Source organism: Peromyscus leucopus, chromosome 1 (assembly GCF_004664715.2).
Source record: "Peromyscus leucopus breed LL Stock chromosome 1, UCI_PerLeu_2.1, whole genome shotgun sequence".
Classification (NCBI taxonomy): Eukaryota; Metazoa; Chordata; class Mammalia; order Rodentia; family Cricetidae; genus Peromyscus; species Peromyscus leucopus.
Window position 1 is genome coordinate 100,454,566 of NC_051063.1, and position 17,059 is coordinate 100,471,624.

The 17,059-nt window shown below is 40.5% G+C and overlaps 1 protein-coding gene across 2 annotated transcripts in view; it reads left to right on the forward strand.

Annotated features, from left to right (window-relative positions):
* The window catches only part of LOC114686894 (tripartite motif-containing protein 30A-like), a 59,278-nt gene that overhangs the window by 31,620 nt on the left and 10,599 nt on the right, over window positions 1-17,059 (forward strand). The window contains exon 1 of one of the 2 annotated variants that reach the window (XM_028861564.2): window positions 2,540-2,728. The exons of the other annotated variant lie outside the window; for it this stretch is intronic. The gene's annotated coding sequence lies outside the window, so the exon portion shown is untranslated. Of the gene's footprint in view, window positions 1-2,539; window positions 2,729-17,059 lie in introns of those variants that run through there. 2 annotated transcript variants of the gene reach the window in all.

Genomic DNA, 17,059 nt, shown 5'->3' on the forward strand with positions numbered 1-17,059 from the left:
AAGATCAGTCTAGTGACATTCCTCCACTCTCAGAAAACTGTTTGGCAACGTAGTTAATGTAGTTAGAGCATGGTGGTAGAGACAGAATCATCAAGAACACAAGAACGCCTTAGGTAGAGAGCAGAGAAGGCCTTGGTTAAAATGTTAGCGATGAAGACCCAGTTCCTCATTCCTGTGATCCCTGCAAACAGGGGTTTAAGGTAGGGTTGTTGCCAGAAATAGGAATCCATCCTAAACACTTAATGAGTTCCAGCCCAGTCCAGGAGATAAAGTAGAATTCTGCCTCAAAAACAGAATAATTAAAAAAAAAAAAATCTAAAAAGTTTTTTGCATAATTGTTAACAATCCAGAAGGCTAGGTGCATTGCAACATTGTGTGACATCAATTGTGTCCATAGCAAGAACACCTGAGGAGGCTCATGATCTCATCAAGATGTGAAGTTTTGGCTAGGGGTGTAGCTCAGGGATGGAGCACTAGCCTAAAATCCACAATAATATTCCATCCCTAGAAGTGCAAAGACCAAACTAAAACAGTATTAGCAAAAGTTCATGATTCCAGCCCTGGAGAGGCTGAGGGAGGAGGAGCTCAGAGGTCAGGCTACTCACTGAGACCATGTCTCAAAAGAAAAGAAGTAGGAAGAAAAATGAGAATGTTAAATATAATTCAAATTATAGTGACATATCTGTTTTATTTTATTTTACAATACCATTCAGTTCTACATAACAGCTACAGATTCCCTTATTCTCCCCCTTCCTGCCCTCCTCCCCTTCCCCCCAGCCCACCCCCCATTCCCACCTCCTCCAGGGCAAAACCTCCCCTGAGGACTGAGATCAGCCTGGTAGACTCAGTCCAGGCAGGTCCAGTCCCCTCCTCCCAGATTGAGCCAAGCATCCCTGCATAAGCTCCAGGTTTCAAACAGCCAACTCATGCAATGAGCACAGGACCCGGTCCCACTGCCTGGATGCCTCCCAAACAGATCAAGCCAATCAACTGTCTCACCCATTCAGAGGGCCTGATCCAGTTGGGGGCCCCTCAGCCCTTGGTTCATAGTTCATGTGTTTCCATTTGTTTGGCTATTTGTCCCTGTGCTTCATCCAACCTTGGTTTCAACAATTCTCGCTCATATAAACCCCCTCTTTCTCGCTAATTAGACTCCCGGCGTTCCACCCGGGGCCTAGCCATGGAGTGACATATCTATTTAACTGTCACACCTTATGTCACTTTGTAGTGGATCTGAGAATATAAGGAAAAAATGAATAGGAGTTGCTTTATTGAAGGAGGTGTGCCATTGGGAGCAGGTTTTGAAGGTTCAATAGAAGTGCCCATTACTGATGCTTCCCACCCTCTGCTTTATGTTTGTGTCTCAAGTTGTCACCTCTCACCTCCTGATTCAACACTGTATTAGTCAGGATTCTCTAGAGCACTGATTCTCAGCCTTCCTAATGCTGTGACACTTTAATATAGTTCCTCCTGTTGTGGTGACCCCTCCAACCATAAAATTATTTTTGTTGCTAATTCCTAAGAGTAGTTTTGCTACTCTTATGACTCCTAATGTAAATATTTTGGAGTTAGAGTATTGCCAAAGGGGCCACGACCCTTGGGTTGAGAACCAATGCTCTAAAGGAATAGAACTTATAGTATAGATCTATACATGGAAGGGGGGTCTTAGAATATCCTACAGGCCAACTAAGCCAACAGTGACTGTCTACCAATGGAAGGTCCAAAAATCCAGTAGTTGTTCAGTGCAAGAGACTGGATGTCTCAACTGGTCTTGGGTGTATGTCAGAATTCTGAAGAAATAGGCTGTAACGCCAGTGAAGGAATGGACATGGTAGTGAGAGCAAGAAAAAGCATGCAAAGAGAGGACAAGGTTCCTTAATCCATGCTCTTTATATAGACCGCCAGCAGGAGCTGTGGGGCAGATCAAAGATGGATCATATGAGCACTGGGAAGAGGACTTGGTCTGTTCAGCAACAGAATATATTATCTGTAGGACTGCACTGGGCAGCTAAAGAGCCCTCTGCAGCTTGCTAGTTTACCTGCTGTGAGTGTGGGGAAGTGTTTCTGCATGGCTCTGCACAGGAATCCTCCCCATGCTGTCCCTGCTGGGTAGGAAATCTTGATTGTGCAGCAGCTGCCCTGAACTGCAGCTTCCTTCCTGTTTCTTCCTGTTAGTGCCTAAGTCCAACTCCAGAGGAACATTTCAGTTCTGTCCCTCACCTTTTTTTCCCTACACTTTGGGCCACACCTGCCAACTAAAACAAATCCCAGCCTGGAGTAACTGCAAGAGGAGCCCATGGAGAAGGCTTTCTTTCTTCAGGGGCAGCTTTCCCGAGGGTAAGGATCTTAGGGGTGATTGTGACATGAACCTGAACAAGTGACATAAGTTTCTATAGCACTGAAACATGTTCCAAGCTCCAGAAAGGCAGTGCTGACTCAAGGCAACTGACGCCCTCTGGTGGTTGAACCGCATACACCGATGTGGTGGCATCCCATTGGTTGGTAGCTCTGTAGTTTCTCTTTCTCAGTTCCAGCCCTCAGTCTTCACTTTCATTTCTCTCCTGGTTCACCAGAGATCAGACTTAGAGACTGAATCCTCAGGATGTTTACTCTGGCCTCCATTCGCTCCTGTCCACAGGTTCAGGATCTCTTGGTTGGTGCCTGAAGGTGTGAGAGCAATTTAGAGGGCAGAGTTTGGAGGAATTGAAAAGAAAACACCATTCCTTTGGTGAGTTTAATTTGAAACTGGGAAGCAGGAGGGATGGGGAATACTGCTGGCTTCCTGCTGAGTGCTGGGGGTTGGGGATGGCGGGGAGCCTGATGGAGGAGAGGCTTTGAGAAAGACAGGTTTCAAGAGCCAGAGAGGTCCAGGTATTTCTCCAGATGGAGTTCACTCTCTTCTTTCCTCATGTTTAATTTTGGATTGCGTCAAGAATCCCCTGTTGCAAAACAGACGCTGCTGTCCATCCATGTTCTGCCACCCCCCACCCCCCCAATGAAGGAGTAAAGGCAGAATGGTGTTTGAAAACAGAGTTTAAGGTGTCTCTGTGTAATGGTGAATTACCCATGATTCTAAGGGTTCGTTCCCTTTGCTGCTGTTTCTGTGATTGGAAGTCCCAATCTTGCTGCAGCCTCTTATACATTTACTTGTCCTATGAAACAGCCTCAGGCCTGTACAGAATTGCTAATGTTACTCAGAAGTCATTACATTTGCCTGCCTTTCCCTTGGTCCATGTCTGCCATGCCCAGATGAAATTCAGTCCAGACTAGTAATTCCAGCTACAAAGAAAGCTGATGCAGGAAGATCCTAAGTCTAAGACCTGCTGGGGGACCTATTAAGGCCAAGTCTGAAGAAGAAAAGAAAAATATCAAGAAGGTGCAGTTTATTGGGTGAAGTTAGTTAGTGGTGGGGGGTGGGGCACTTTCAAGTTTGCACTAGGCTCAGGATTCAGTCCCAAAGAAAGAGACAGAGGAGGTAACAGGAAGGAGAAGAGAGTGTGTGAGAACACTGGGAGAGTGACACCTTTTCTGTTTCTTTTTTGACAGGATACCCCCTTTTTTTTTTTTTGGTTTTTCTAGACAGGGTTTCTCTGTGTAGCTTTGTGCCTTTCCTGGGACTCGCTTTGGAGACCAGGCTGGCCTCCAACTCACAGAGATCCGCCTGCCTCTGCCTCCCGAGTGCTGGGATTAAAGGCGTGCGCCGCCACCGCCTGGCCAGGATACCCTTATATAGCCCAGGGTAATCTCATATAACTGGCCTGTGTCACCATCCCCAGACACTGGGATTACTGGTGAACATTGCAGACCCAGGACTAGTGTCCCTTTAAAGAATTAGCATAAGCTCCAGATTGATTTTAATGGTGTGAAAGACTGAAAGATGTCTGCTGTTAGGAAGATCTTGAAAGGAGAGCCATGAAAGGACAGGGAGCAGGGGTTCCCAGCTTCACCCAAGCTAATGTAGACACCAGAGGACACAGGCCAGGCCTTCTGTGTCCGGGTTGACTTTGAGGATTGTCATGAGCCCATCCTCATTCCCTTTGCTCTCTCCTGCTCTTAATCAGTTGTGGACATCTCTCTTCTGAAGTTCAGCATTGGCTTTCTTTACCGCCCTATGTTATGGGATATTAAAATATTAAATTTGGGTTTTTAATTGTTAAATTTGCCACAGGGAGGTAGTACACATTAAGTTGCTCTGTGTAAGCCTGGGGCAATTTATTTGCCCAGCCTATTTGTAAAAGGACTGTTTCTCATATGACATTGTACTCTGAAGTTTCATAAACCTTAAAAAAACACTTGTTACAGAGTTCAAATCCGGCCAGGCGGTGGTGGTGCATGCCTTTAATCCCAGCACTCGGGAGGCAGAGGCAGGAGGATCTCTGTGAGTTCGAGGCTAGCCTGGTCTCCAAAGCGAGTTCCAGGAAAGGCGCAAAAACACACAGAGAAACCCTGTCTCGAAAAACCAAAAAAAAAAAAAAAAAAAAAAAAAACAAACAAACAAACAGAGTTCAAATCCACAAGGAAAAGACTACTCACTCAACTGAAATTATAATTAAATGAATTCTTTAATTATAATTTCAAGGCCAACAACAGCATTAAAGACAAATCAAAGGCTTGTAACACAGGAGAGGCTGGAGGAGTGGTTTTTAAGGGGGGCAGCACAATTATTCCCCCCCACCCCCCCCCCCCCCCCCAGAGCTGAGGACCAACCCCAGGGCCTTATGCTTGCTAGGCAAGCACTCTACCACTGAGCTAAATCCCCAACTCCCAAACCTCCAATTATCTCATTTGTATGGGATGCGTAGCTGAGGGAGAAACAACTTAAACTCCCTTCAGTTGTGATGAGCTCTCTCCCTGCTACACAGCAGTAAGTGGGTTCACAAAAGCCAGAGGAAACAGTTAATCATCTCATAGCACTTTTACAATTATGGGAAGTGTAGCAAGGAGTGAGAGTTGCCAGGAGCTTGTCTTTGAGGAATTTAGACTGGGTGTCTAGTACAAAATGGAGATTTCCTTAGCCATCACAGACTCCAATCACAAATGAAACAAGCTGTCTGCAGCCAGATTGTTTGAATTGAACAAGCCTAGTTCTCGTTCCTTGGTGTCTCTTTAAAACAAGATTTTTTTTTTGTCTAAATTGAGGGGATTTGAGGGAGGATATGGAAACCTAGTGCAATGGAGACTGCCTAAAATACATTAAGGCGATCGATCTACTGAGGTCTCCTAGTAACGGGTGATAAGGAGTCTCAACAGGCAATGTCTTGTCACCAAAGAAGGCTTCCAGTGGTAGGACTGGGGTGTATTCAGTTGAGATCTTGGCCAATGCCGTCACATGGACATATCCAAATGACCCAGCCTGTTGCTAAGACAAAGGGTTGCCCTCTAGAAAATAACAGTGGATTCTCATTGCTAGGACAACACCCACAGAACTCATTGAACGTGAAGAAGTTGAGCTGGTGCCTACATGGAGTCATCACCCCTACATTCTAGGCTCTGGTACAGGAAGGTACTCTACAGGCTACCAAATGCAATGTAAACACCAACCAGGTCACAAAGCCTTTACCTACAGTCTGTTCTGCCTGCAAAATATGCTGGGGCAATGGTGGCACAGACCTTGTGGCAGTAGCCAGCCAGTGTCTGATTTGACTTAAGGCCCTTTCCACTGGAAGGAACACGTGCCTGACACTGCCCAGGTGACCGAGAACCAGAGACTGGGTAGCCCAGAATTCTAGGGTAAAAACCAAACACTGTTGGTCTAAAAAGAAGAAAGAAAAACACAGAAACAAGCACACAAAGTTTCATTGGTTTGAGTTGTGTGTTTGTGGATCTGCCTGTGTGTTTACACATTTGAAAAGATGGGTGCAGTGGTCAGAGCTGCTGGATTCCCTGAAGCTGGAATTACAGGCAGCTGTAAGCTACTTCATAAGGTTCCCAGGAACTGAACTAGGTATAGATGAATTTCTAAATGGTCTTATTAAATAAAAAAACATGGAGCCAGAAATTTGGGTTAAAGCCTTAAGTAGATCAGGGAAATACAGAAAGCTACCAGCTAACCTCACCTCACTAACTCTGCAGTTTCCAAAGAGAGCAGCTTCTTGTCTACCCAGGCTTATATGCCTTTCTATTCTGCTAACTCCTTCCCTCTCTCTGTGAAGCTACATCACTTCCTCTTCCTGCCCAGCTGTGTCATTTCTTGTCTGTCTGTACAGACCTCCACACCTCTATGGTTTGTACTGGGATTAAAAAGACATGTGTCACCAAGCCTGACTCTGTTTCCAGTGCAGCCTTGAACAGATAGAGATCATGCCTGCTAAGTGATAGGATAAAGGGCATGTGCTAACATTGCATGACTTCTGTGTTGTGGCTGGCTTTTTCCTCTGATCTCCAGGCAAGCTTTAATTATAAAGCACAAATAAAATATCAGCACAAATAAAATATCACCACTTTTCAGCACAAATGAAATATCTTCACAACTAGGATCTTCTGCAAGAACAATAAGCACTCTTAGCCACTGAGCACTTTTCTGCAGCCTTAGGTAGTATGGCATTTTATTGATTCATTTATTTATTTTGATTTAATGTTATTTTATGTGTACCGGTGTCTTATCTGGATATAGATCTATGTACCACTTGAATGCCTAATGCGTATAAATGCTAGAAGATGGTATCAGATACCCTGGAATTCAATTTACAGACAGTTGTGACTCACCTTGTAGGTGCTGAGAACTGAACCAAAGTCCCCTGGAATTGGAACCAGTGCTCTAAACCCATAAACCAACTGTTTAGCCCCTAGTATAGACATTTTAACAATATTCAAATTCATTACCTCAGGTATCGTTATATAGAATTGTACCAATTCAATTTCTTTCAATATTTTTATAGTTTTTGTGTGTAGAACCTTCATCTTGCAGTAATCAATTTTCCTAATCATTTATTTATTCTTGATTTTAATTGTTTTATTAATATAATTGTTCTTTTGTCTTCCTGCTTGTATATTTCTGCACCATGTACTTGCAGGTTCCACAGAAGCCAGAAGGGCATGACAGATTCACTGGAACTGGAGTTACAAGTGACTGTAAGCAGCCATGTGAGGGTCAGGACTGGAATATAGAGTCTCTGTGAGAACAGATGATGATGCTCTTACCTGAGCCATTCCTCCATCCCTTTCCTCGTGTTTCAAATGTAACAGTGCTTTTCTACAGAGCCACAATAGCCTTGAACTTGCCATCCTCTGGCATCAGTCTCTCAAGAAACTGGGTATAGAGGCCTGCATCACCAAGCCCAGCTATTAACTTTATCTTCAGGTTTCTCACCATTTGTGACTTTTCTATATTGGAGATTACATAGTGCATCTTTACTGAGCTTATTAGCATTTCTTTTACCTGTAAAACAATTCTTGTTTGCACGCCTTTTATTTATTTATTTATTTTTAAGGTCTTCTTATATTGCTGCTGCTTCTCCTGCCCCTTCTGTGTTTAATAAAATGACAATAAGTATCCTTGTTTTATGCATGATTTGTTTTTATGTAGATGTAACCAACCGTCTTATTAAATAAGAAACACAGAACCAATGTAAAAGAGAAAGCCAAGAGGTCAGAGCTCAGAGCTAAAATCTTACCCTTCCTCCTGCGGTGCTCCTAGCTTCCTGAAAAAGAGCTATTTCCTGTGTGTATGTCTTTAAATAGTCTTTCTGTTCTGCCTTCTCATTGGTTGTAAACCCAAACACATGACTGCCTCATCACTGTCTGTAAGTACAACCCTCTAGGTCTTAAAGGTGCATGTCTCCAATGCTGGCTGTATCCCTGAACACACAGAGATCTATGGGATTAAAGGCATGCGCCGCCGCCACTGCCGCTGCCGCCACCACCACCATGCTCTTTCTATGGCTCTAATAGCTCTGACCCCCAGGCAACTTTATTTATTAACATACAATTAAAATCACATTTCAGTACAAATAGAATACCACCATATTTCCCCTTTTCTATTTTAATGAAAAGAAAAAAAAGCAAAAGGTTATAACTAACAAAAGAAAAACTATATACAAAAGTACAATAACTATATACAATATATACAAGTAATAAATACCTAAACAATGTCTAGTCCATTTGTATTTGACAAATCAGAGAAAATAATTCCATTATCTATCCTATTTTGGTAAGTCCAAAATGTATCTAACTCACTTTCTATCCTAGTTAATCTTCAACTATAACTAACTAACCTTCAACTATAACTAACTAATCTTCAACTCCCTCAGAGACCCAAGAAGGAAATAATATTAGCTAACAAAAATAAAAACAGGAAGTGCATGCAAGCAACTTCCAAAAAATTTGTGAGTTGACAGAAACAGCCAGCTGCCTGGACAATCACCTGAGGTTTCTCTGCAGTGTTGGGGGCATCATCTTCAGCCTATAGGCTTAGCGTATCTGACAGACTCATTTGTGAAGTAGGATGTACACAACAAGGTCAACAGTTCAACCTCACATTGGGTGAGAGCAGTCCATGTATTCAGAAACACCTGAATTCCACTAGTTTCATGTCATGATTCAGGATTTTAAATTCAAATTGTTGACGGTTTTTGAATTCAGATGTTCATTCTTCTTGGCTGTGTATATATGGCTTCATCTCAGCATCCCCTTCTTCTCCACATCCCTCTATTAAATGCCAGTCTACTATCGAGAGGTGTGAGCTTTCAGCTGCTGTTCCATTGCACAACAGAAGCCATCGGCCCTCTGCCTGTTCAGGTGCCTTCAAAGAAAAGGGCACTGTACCTTTTCTGGATTGCAAAGGCCACTTCAAGGATGGGCCATATTGTCCTGGCCTCAGAAGATGCCTTTTGATAAAGCCATAACCACACTTGCTTTGGCAAGAATCAGTAGTCCTTTGTTTCGAGTTCTGTCTGTCCATTTTGTGCTGTTGATTTGAGGATACTTTGTTGTCCAGTGGCTAACTTTTGCCACAATGAAAGTTAACTCCATATGCAGTTTCTTCAGTGCCCATATTTTCTCTGAAGTAGATTGGTACTGCCAGGAGCTGACATGTCTCAAAAAAGAAAAATTTCTAAGTTATTAAAACATTTTAAATGCCATATTCTGTAGATCTCTGAAGGGTTTGAAGATGTCCTGTCTAAAATATATCTGCTCAATTTTTTAAAACATATCTAATATGACTACAAGTTCTATTGTAATGTCTAACTACTAACTTTCATTTCTTTATATCCTAATAGTTGGTAATAATAACATTCAAGGATCAGAAAATAGCATTACATTGTTAAATGAATGGTATACATACAATTAGAAATATACATATAGCATTTTCTAACAATATCAGTTTCAAATTTGTATACAATATAAAACAATCCAATCCAATGCAAAGTATTTAAAACTAGTAATTGTCTTTTTCCTTTCTTTCTTTCTTTCTTTCTTTCTTTCTTTCTTTCTTTCTTTCTTTCTTTCTTTCTTTCTTTCTCTCTCTCTCTCTCTCTCTCTCTCTCTCTCTCTCTCTCTCTCTCTCTCTTAAACAAGAACCTTAAATCTAATCTCCTTTGCTTAGCCTTTTTCCTACCCTTGACAACAGCTTATAACCAACCCCACTAAACAATGAAAATTATCCCAGCCGGGCGGTGGTGGCGCACTCCTTTAATCCCAGCACTTGGGAGGCAGAGGCAGGCTGATCTCTATGAGTTTGAGGCCAGCCTGGGCTACCAAGTGAGTTCCAGGAAAGGCGCAAAGCTACACAGTGAAACGCTGTCTCGAAAAACCAAAAAAAAAAAAAAAAAAAAAAAAAAAAAAAAAAAAAAAAAAAAAAAGAAAGAAAGAAAGAAAAAAGAAAAAAAGAAAATTATCCCAGACCCAAACCCATTAAAAAGACAAAAAAACCACCCACCCCACACCACCTCTTTGGGAATGTGGGCGTCGTATTCTTACAATTGCTTTCTGCTGGGTATGGGCGAAGTTATCTTTATCCTGAAAGAAAAATTTTAGGTTAATTGTCAAATTCTAGGAAAGGTAACTATATCCTTCATTATCCAGTCTGTGTATAATGCCAAAGTTCAGGGTTTATCTCAAGTCCTTATTCAAGTAGTCTTGAGACTGGATTATCTCAGCTAGTCATCTCAAAATTGTTCTGAGCACCTTGTCGTTCAAAGTTGATCTGTAGATGATGTTTGTCAGCTTAGTGATATTATTATTGTCTATGTGGAATTGTTGTTGTTGTGGGGCCCCATCTTCTTTCTGGAGACTTCAGTTGATGTTAGGCCTGGCTGTGATTTCCTGCAGAAAACTGATAAGAGACTCGAACACAAAGACATATATATGCAGCTAATTGAAGCTTTTTTCTAGAATTAGTTAGTACTCTATATCACCATTCATATCTTAACAAAGTTTAAAATGTATATATATATATATATTAATCTTGTAAATTTTGATATAAAATTTATACTTTAAGAAAAGTTTAAAGAATCAGAATAGAATCAAAGAGTCAGCTTTAAATTTTAATTGAACTGGGACTATTAGAAGACCAATAGTGTTAAATCTTTAGAGAAAAGCAGAAACATACATTTAGGAAGACATAAAATTTTTTAGATAATATATACCCATACGCCATTTCACTCTGTTTCCTGGGATAGATGATTTGACCCTTTTCTTCAGTTGTCTCATTTGTCCAGTGTTCTTCAGATTCCTTAACCTTCATTCTCCTAAAAGACAAAAACAAAAACCTTTCCCCAAGAGTAATTTTGGGAATGTTTCTTTTTGGCAAGTTATTATCTGATTAAATGAAAAGGCATGTGTTACTGGTACAAGATAGTTTAAATTGGATGCTCATGCTGGTTAATCAACTATCACCTCTAATTAAGAGGTCTCTCTTGTTCAAATCGAACCTTTATCAATTTTGATGGTACCCACAGCTTATCTTCTCCCGTAAAAACAAAAGCAAAACCTCATCCCCAATGTAATACATACCCTGGTTTCCATTCTGAGGTCAGCACATCCTTAAAGTATATAGGCTGATTTAATTCTGTAGTTTTTTCTGTTATCCAATGTCTCTCTGCAGCTTTTGTTCCTTTCTCATTGGCATTCAGAAAATTCAAAGTTAGAAGAGCATTATGCAGTCTATTTCTGGGGGTTTTTGTTACCCATTTCTGTTTATTTAGCATATCCTTTAGAGTTCTGTTTGCTCTTTCTATAACTGCTTGACCTGTAGGATTATGTGGTATACCTGTAATATGCTTTATATTATAATAAGCAAAAAACTGTTTCATTTTAACAGAGACATATGATGGAGCATTTTCAGTTTTGATTGTGTAGTTATGATAGCCATAACTTCTAGCAAATGAGTGATTACAGAATCAGCTTTTTCAGAACTCAAAGCAGTTGCCCATTGAAATCCTGAATAAGTATTGATGGTGTGGTGTACATATTTCAATTTTCCAAATTCTGCAAAGTGAAACATGTCCATCTGCCAGATTTCATTCCTCTGAGTACCCTTTGGGTTACACCCTGCTGGTAATGGCATTTGATTGTAGAAGGAACAAGTAGGACATTTCTTTACTATTTATTTGGCTTGCTGCCAGGTTATGGAAAAATCCTTTTTTAAACCTTTACTATTGACATGATTTTTTTTTATGAAATTCTGAGGCCTCTAGCACATTTCCTAACAATAATTTATCAATCTCATCATTGCCTTGTGCTAGAGGGCCTGGCAGACCAGTATGGGATCGAATGTGAATTATATATAAAGGATGACTCCTTTTCCTGATTGTATCTTGTAACTGAATAAATAGTGAAGTTAATTCTGAAGCATCAGGGATAAATTCTGCAGTCTCAATTTGTAATACCACTCTTTCAGCATACTGAGAGTCAGTTACTATGTTGAGAGGTTCTGAAAAATCCATTAATATCAACAGAATAGCATACAATTCTGATTTTTGAACTGAATTATAAGGACTTTGAACCACTTTACTTAAATTTTCTGATTTGTAATCTGCCTTTCCTTGTTTGTTGGCATCTGTATAAAATGTACGAACTCCAGGTATGGGTTTTTCTCGTACAATTCGAGTCAAGATCCAATCAGCTCTCTTTATAAGATCAATTCTATCACTTTTGGGATATTTGCTGTTAATTTCTCCCAAAAAATTACTGCAAACTCTTTGCCAAGGTTCACTTTCTGTCCATAATTTTTCAATGTCCTCCTTAGTTAAAGGTACGACAACTTCTGCTGGGTCTATTCCTGCTAATTGACGAAGTCTCAATTTTCCTTTCCAAATCAAGTCAGAAATTTTTTCCCCATAAGTTTTTAATTTTTCATTTGGTTTATATGTTAAAAATATCCATTCCAATATAATATCTTCCCTCTGCATTAATATTCCAGTAGGAGAATGCCTAGAAGGTAAAATAACCAAAATGCAATTCAGCTTTGGATCAACACGATCCATGTGCCCTTCATGTACTTTCTTTTCTACCAAGGCCAATTCTTTCTCAGCTTCAGGTGATAATTCTCTTGGACTATTTAAGTCCTTGTTACCTTCTAAGGTTTTGAACAAATTAGTCAGTTCATCATTTTTTACCCCAACAATAGTTCGTAGATGAGAAATATCTCCAAATAATCTTTGAAAGTCATTAAGAGTCTGTAGTCTATCTCTCCTAATTTGCACCTTTTGGGGTCTAATTTTTTGTAGCTCTATTTTATATCCTAAATAATTAATTGAATCTCCTCTTCGTATTTTTTCAGGAGCAATTTGTAATCCCCAGCAAGACAAAATTTTCTTTACTTCTTCAAACATTCTTTCTAAAGTATCTGCATTTGAGTCAGCTAGTAAAATATCATCCATATAATGATAAATTATAGATTTAGGAATTTTTTATGTATCACTTCCAATGGCTGTTGTACAAAATATTGGCACAGAGTTGGACTATTCAACATTCCCTGTGGGAGGACCCTCCATTGAAATCTTTTAACCGGTTGAGAATTATTATAAGTAGGCACTGTAAAAGCAAATCTTTCTCTGTCTTTTTCTTGTAAGGGTATTGAACAGAAACAGTCTTTTAAATCAATAACTATGAGAGGCCATCCTTTTGGTAACAGAGTAGGCAAAGGCATACAGATTGTAGAGAGCCCATTGGCTGAATTACTTTGTTAATTGCTCTAAGGTCTGTTACCATTCTCCATTTACCAGATTTCTTTTTAAAAACAAATACAGGAGAATTCCAAGGGCTGGTTGATTCTTCAATATGCTGAGCATTTAACTGTTCTTCTATCAGCTCTTCTAAAGCCTGGAGTTTCTCTGTTGTTAAAGGCCATTGCTGAACCCATACAGGCTTGTCTGTTAACCATTTTAAAGGTAGAGCTGTTGGTGTCTTTGGAAGATCATCAGTTATTGTGCCCTGTTCTTGTATAATATGGATGGCTGGTGACCACTCATTAGAACAATATCTTCTAATATTTCTCTCGGAAACATGTGCTAGTTTATGATTTGTTTTTTGAGATTGGAGGGATGTTAATCTGAGTATTCCATTGTTGCAACAAGTCTTGACCCCACATGTTCATAGCTATGTTAACCACATATGATTTTAATTTTCCTCTTTGACCTTCTGGACCTATACATTCGAGCCATCTTGCACTCTGTTTCACCTGAGATAATGTCCCAATTCCTAACATTTGAACGTCTACCTCCTGAAGAGGCCAAGTTGGATGCCAAAATTCTGGTGCAATTATGGTAATGTCCACACCTGTGTCTACCAGACCAGACAACAAAACACCATTTATTTTTATCGTTAATTTTGGTCTCTGTTCATTAATAGAAGTTTGCCAAAAATTTTTCTTTATGTTTTCTGCTGAATTTTCTATTCTCTCTGTTTCATCATCCTGACCAGCATGATTTATTCCAATAGGCATTTGGTTATTTAATCGCTCTCCAGAGCAGGCATTTCCTCTATGGCTGCAGGAAAGGTTTGAACTGGATTTGCTATGAGGGCCTGCATGAGGCTCCTCTGGGAGTTTCCCGAAGACTGAGGCAAAGGATTACCCTGTCTGTTCTTTGTTGATCTACCTTCGGTGGTCCAGTGTTTTCCCTTACCACACCTTCTGCATACTCCAGAAGGAAGGGGCATTCTGTTGCCATTGTTCCTTGAAGAAACATTGTTTCTAGGAATGACCTGTTTACAGTCCCTTTTCTTTTTTTCTTTTTTTTTTTTTTTTAAGATTTATTTATTTATTTATTATGTATACAGCATGTATGACTGCAGGCCTGAAGAGGGCACCAGATCTCATTACAGATGGTTGTGAGCCACCATGTGGTTGCTGGGAATTGAACTCAGGACCTCTGGAAGAGCAGTCAGTGCTCTTAACCTCTGAGCCATCTCTCCAGCCCCTACAGTCCCTTTTCAAATGTCCTTGCTTTCCACATCCAAAACATCTAACATTCCTCAAACCTTTTGAAATTGCTTCTCCTACCCACATATCATCATGCTCATGAGCCTCAACTTTAACCGTGTCTCTAATCCAATCTTCCAAAGGTGCAGATCTTGCATTTAATAGCCTGATTATTCTTTTTCATGCTGCATTCGCATTGTCAAAGGCCAAAGATTCAATTATTGCCTTACTAGCTTCTGAATCCGAGACCATTCTCTTAACTGCTGAAGCCAGTCTTTGTAAAAAATATGTGAAAGATTCTTTTGGGCCTTGCATAACCTTTGTAAATGACCCAGTTTTTTTTTTTTCCTGGTTCCTCAACTCTGTGCCATGCATTCAAGGCTGCCATTCAACATAAAATTAGGGTTTGGACATCATATAAACATTGTGTTTGTACTGAAGCATATTGGCCTTCTCCAATAAGCTGATCCTGGCAAACTTGTATTCCTTTATCCCTCCATTGTTTTTCTATGTTTTTAGCTTCATCCTTGAACCAAGTTAAAAATTGAAGCCTCTGGCTGGGTTCAAGAACAGCTTGTGCCAGCTCCCGCCAGTCCTGTGTTACAATCCTATTATATGTTGACCAAGAGTTTAACATTTGCTTTATATATGGGGAATGCATGCCATAAGATACTATTGCCCATAAAGATACATGCTCAGCTATGTTCATAGCAGCACTATTTGTAATAGCCAGAACCTGGAAACAACCTAGATGCCCATCAACGGAAGAATGGATGAAAAAAATGTGGTACATATACACAATGGAGTACTACTCAGCAGAGAAAAACAATGAAAGCATGATATTTGCAGGCAAATGGATGGAACTAGAAAAAATCATCCTGAGTGAGGTAACCCAAACCCAGAAAGACAGTCATGGTATGTACTCACTCATAAGTGGATTCTAGATATAACATAAAGAACAATCAGACCACAACCCATAGAACCATGGAGGCTATATATATATATAGCATGGAGGTCCCTAGGACGACTGTGGCTTATAATAAATTTCGGTTTTACTCAATTATTGAAAAAAAAATAGCCAAATAAATGGAAATACATGAACTATGAACCAAAGGCTGAGGGGCCTCCAGCTGGATCAGGCCCTCTGAATAGGTGAGAGAGTTAATTGGCTTGATCAATTTGGGAGGCAGCTAGGCAGTGGGACCGAGTCCTGTGCTCATTGCATGAGTTGGCTGTTTGAAACCTGGAGCTTATGCAGGGACACTTGGCTTAGTCTGGGAGGAGGGGACTGGACCTGCCTGGACTGAGTCTACCAGGTTGATTGCAGTCCTGGGGGAGGATTTGCCCTGGAGGAGGTGAGAATGGGGGGTGGGCTGGGGAAAGGGGAGGGTGTGGGAGGGGGAGAACAGGGGAACCTGTGGCTGATATGTAGAACTGAATGGTATTGTAAAATAAAATAAAAGGAAAAAAAATGTAAAAAAAAAAAAAAAAAAGATACTATTGCCTCCTTAAACCTTTTTAAATCCAACATTTCAATTGGAGCCCAAATATTTTGTGTAGCCATTTGATCAGGCATCTGCTGTACGGTTACAGGATAAATTAAGGGTGACTGTGTGAAATCAGGCTTTCTTTCTGTAACCTTATGATCCAAACTTGAAACAACTTCACTGTTAATTTCTTCTGTCTGAATTTTTACAGGTTTAACAAGTTTTTCTAAAGCTGTCATCCTGGCACTTAAATTGACGATCTTTTTAAATTGTAAAATGAGGATAAGCATAGTGATAAACTGCATAATTTCAACAATACTAATCTTCTCATATAGTTGTTCCATTGTCAGACTGCCTAAAATTTCAAACAAAACCCAATTTTCTTCCAATGTACACATAAAACCCATTTTTTTTAATGTGGAAAAAAACTTCTCTTTTAAATAGTTTCCTTTAAAATATCTGATATATTATGACTTACCAAATCTGCAGTAGAAATCCGAGGAAATTTCAAAACAGCCACCTAGTGTCTGAGGTGTGAATCGAGAGAGAGAGAGAGAGAGAGAGAGAGAGAGAGAGAGAGAGAGAGAGAGAGCCACGTGTTCCCTCTTGAGCCGAGTTAAGGCTTGTCTCTGGCTTCCTTAAGCTCCGACCATGTGCGTTGGCTTTATAGGCAGGGGCCCTGCTCAGTAGGGCAGGCCTGAGTTGTTTGTAGCACCGGCTTTAAGCAAGCAGCTTACAGTTAGTCCGGCCTGAGCCCAAGCAGACCTGGGCCTGGGCTAGGGAGCCGATCGCTTGGACTAGGAAGCCGACCGCCCAGGCTATGGAGCCAGCCGCCCTTGTGGGAAACCGGACCTGCTGCCAAGCCAAGCGTTTTTTGTTGTTGTTGTTTTTTTTTTTTTTTGTGGGTTTTTTTTTTTTTTTTTTTTTTTTTTGGTTTTTCCAGACAGGGTTTCTCTGTGTAGCTTTGCGCCTTTCCTGGAACTCACTTGGTAGCCCAGGCTGGCCTCCAACTCACTGAGATCGCCTGCCTCTGCCTCCCGAGTGCTGGGATTAAAGGCGTGCGCCACCACCGCCCGACGCCAAGCGGTTTTTAATGGATTCTTGTCATGTTGGGCGCTAGATGTAGATATAACCAACCATTTTATTAAATAAGAAACACAGAACCAATATAAAAGAGAAAACCGAGAGATCAGAGCTCAGAGCTAAAATC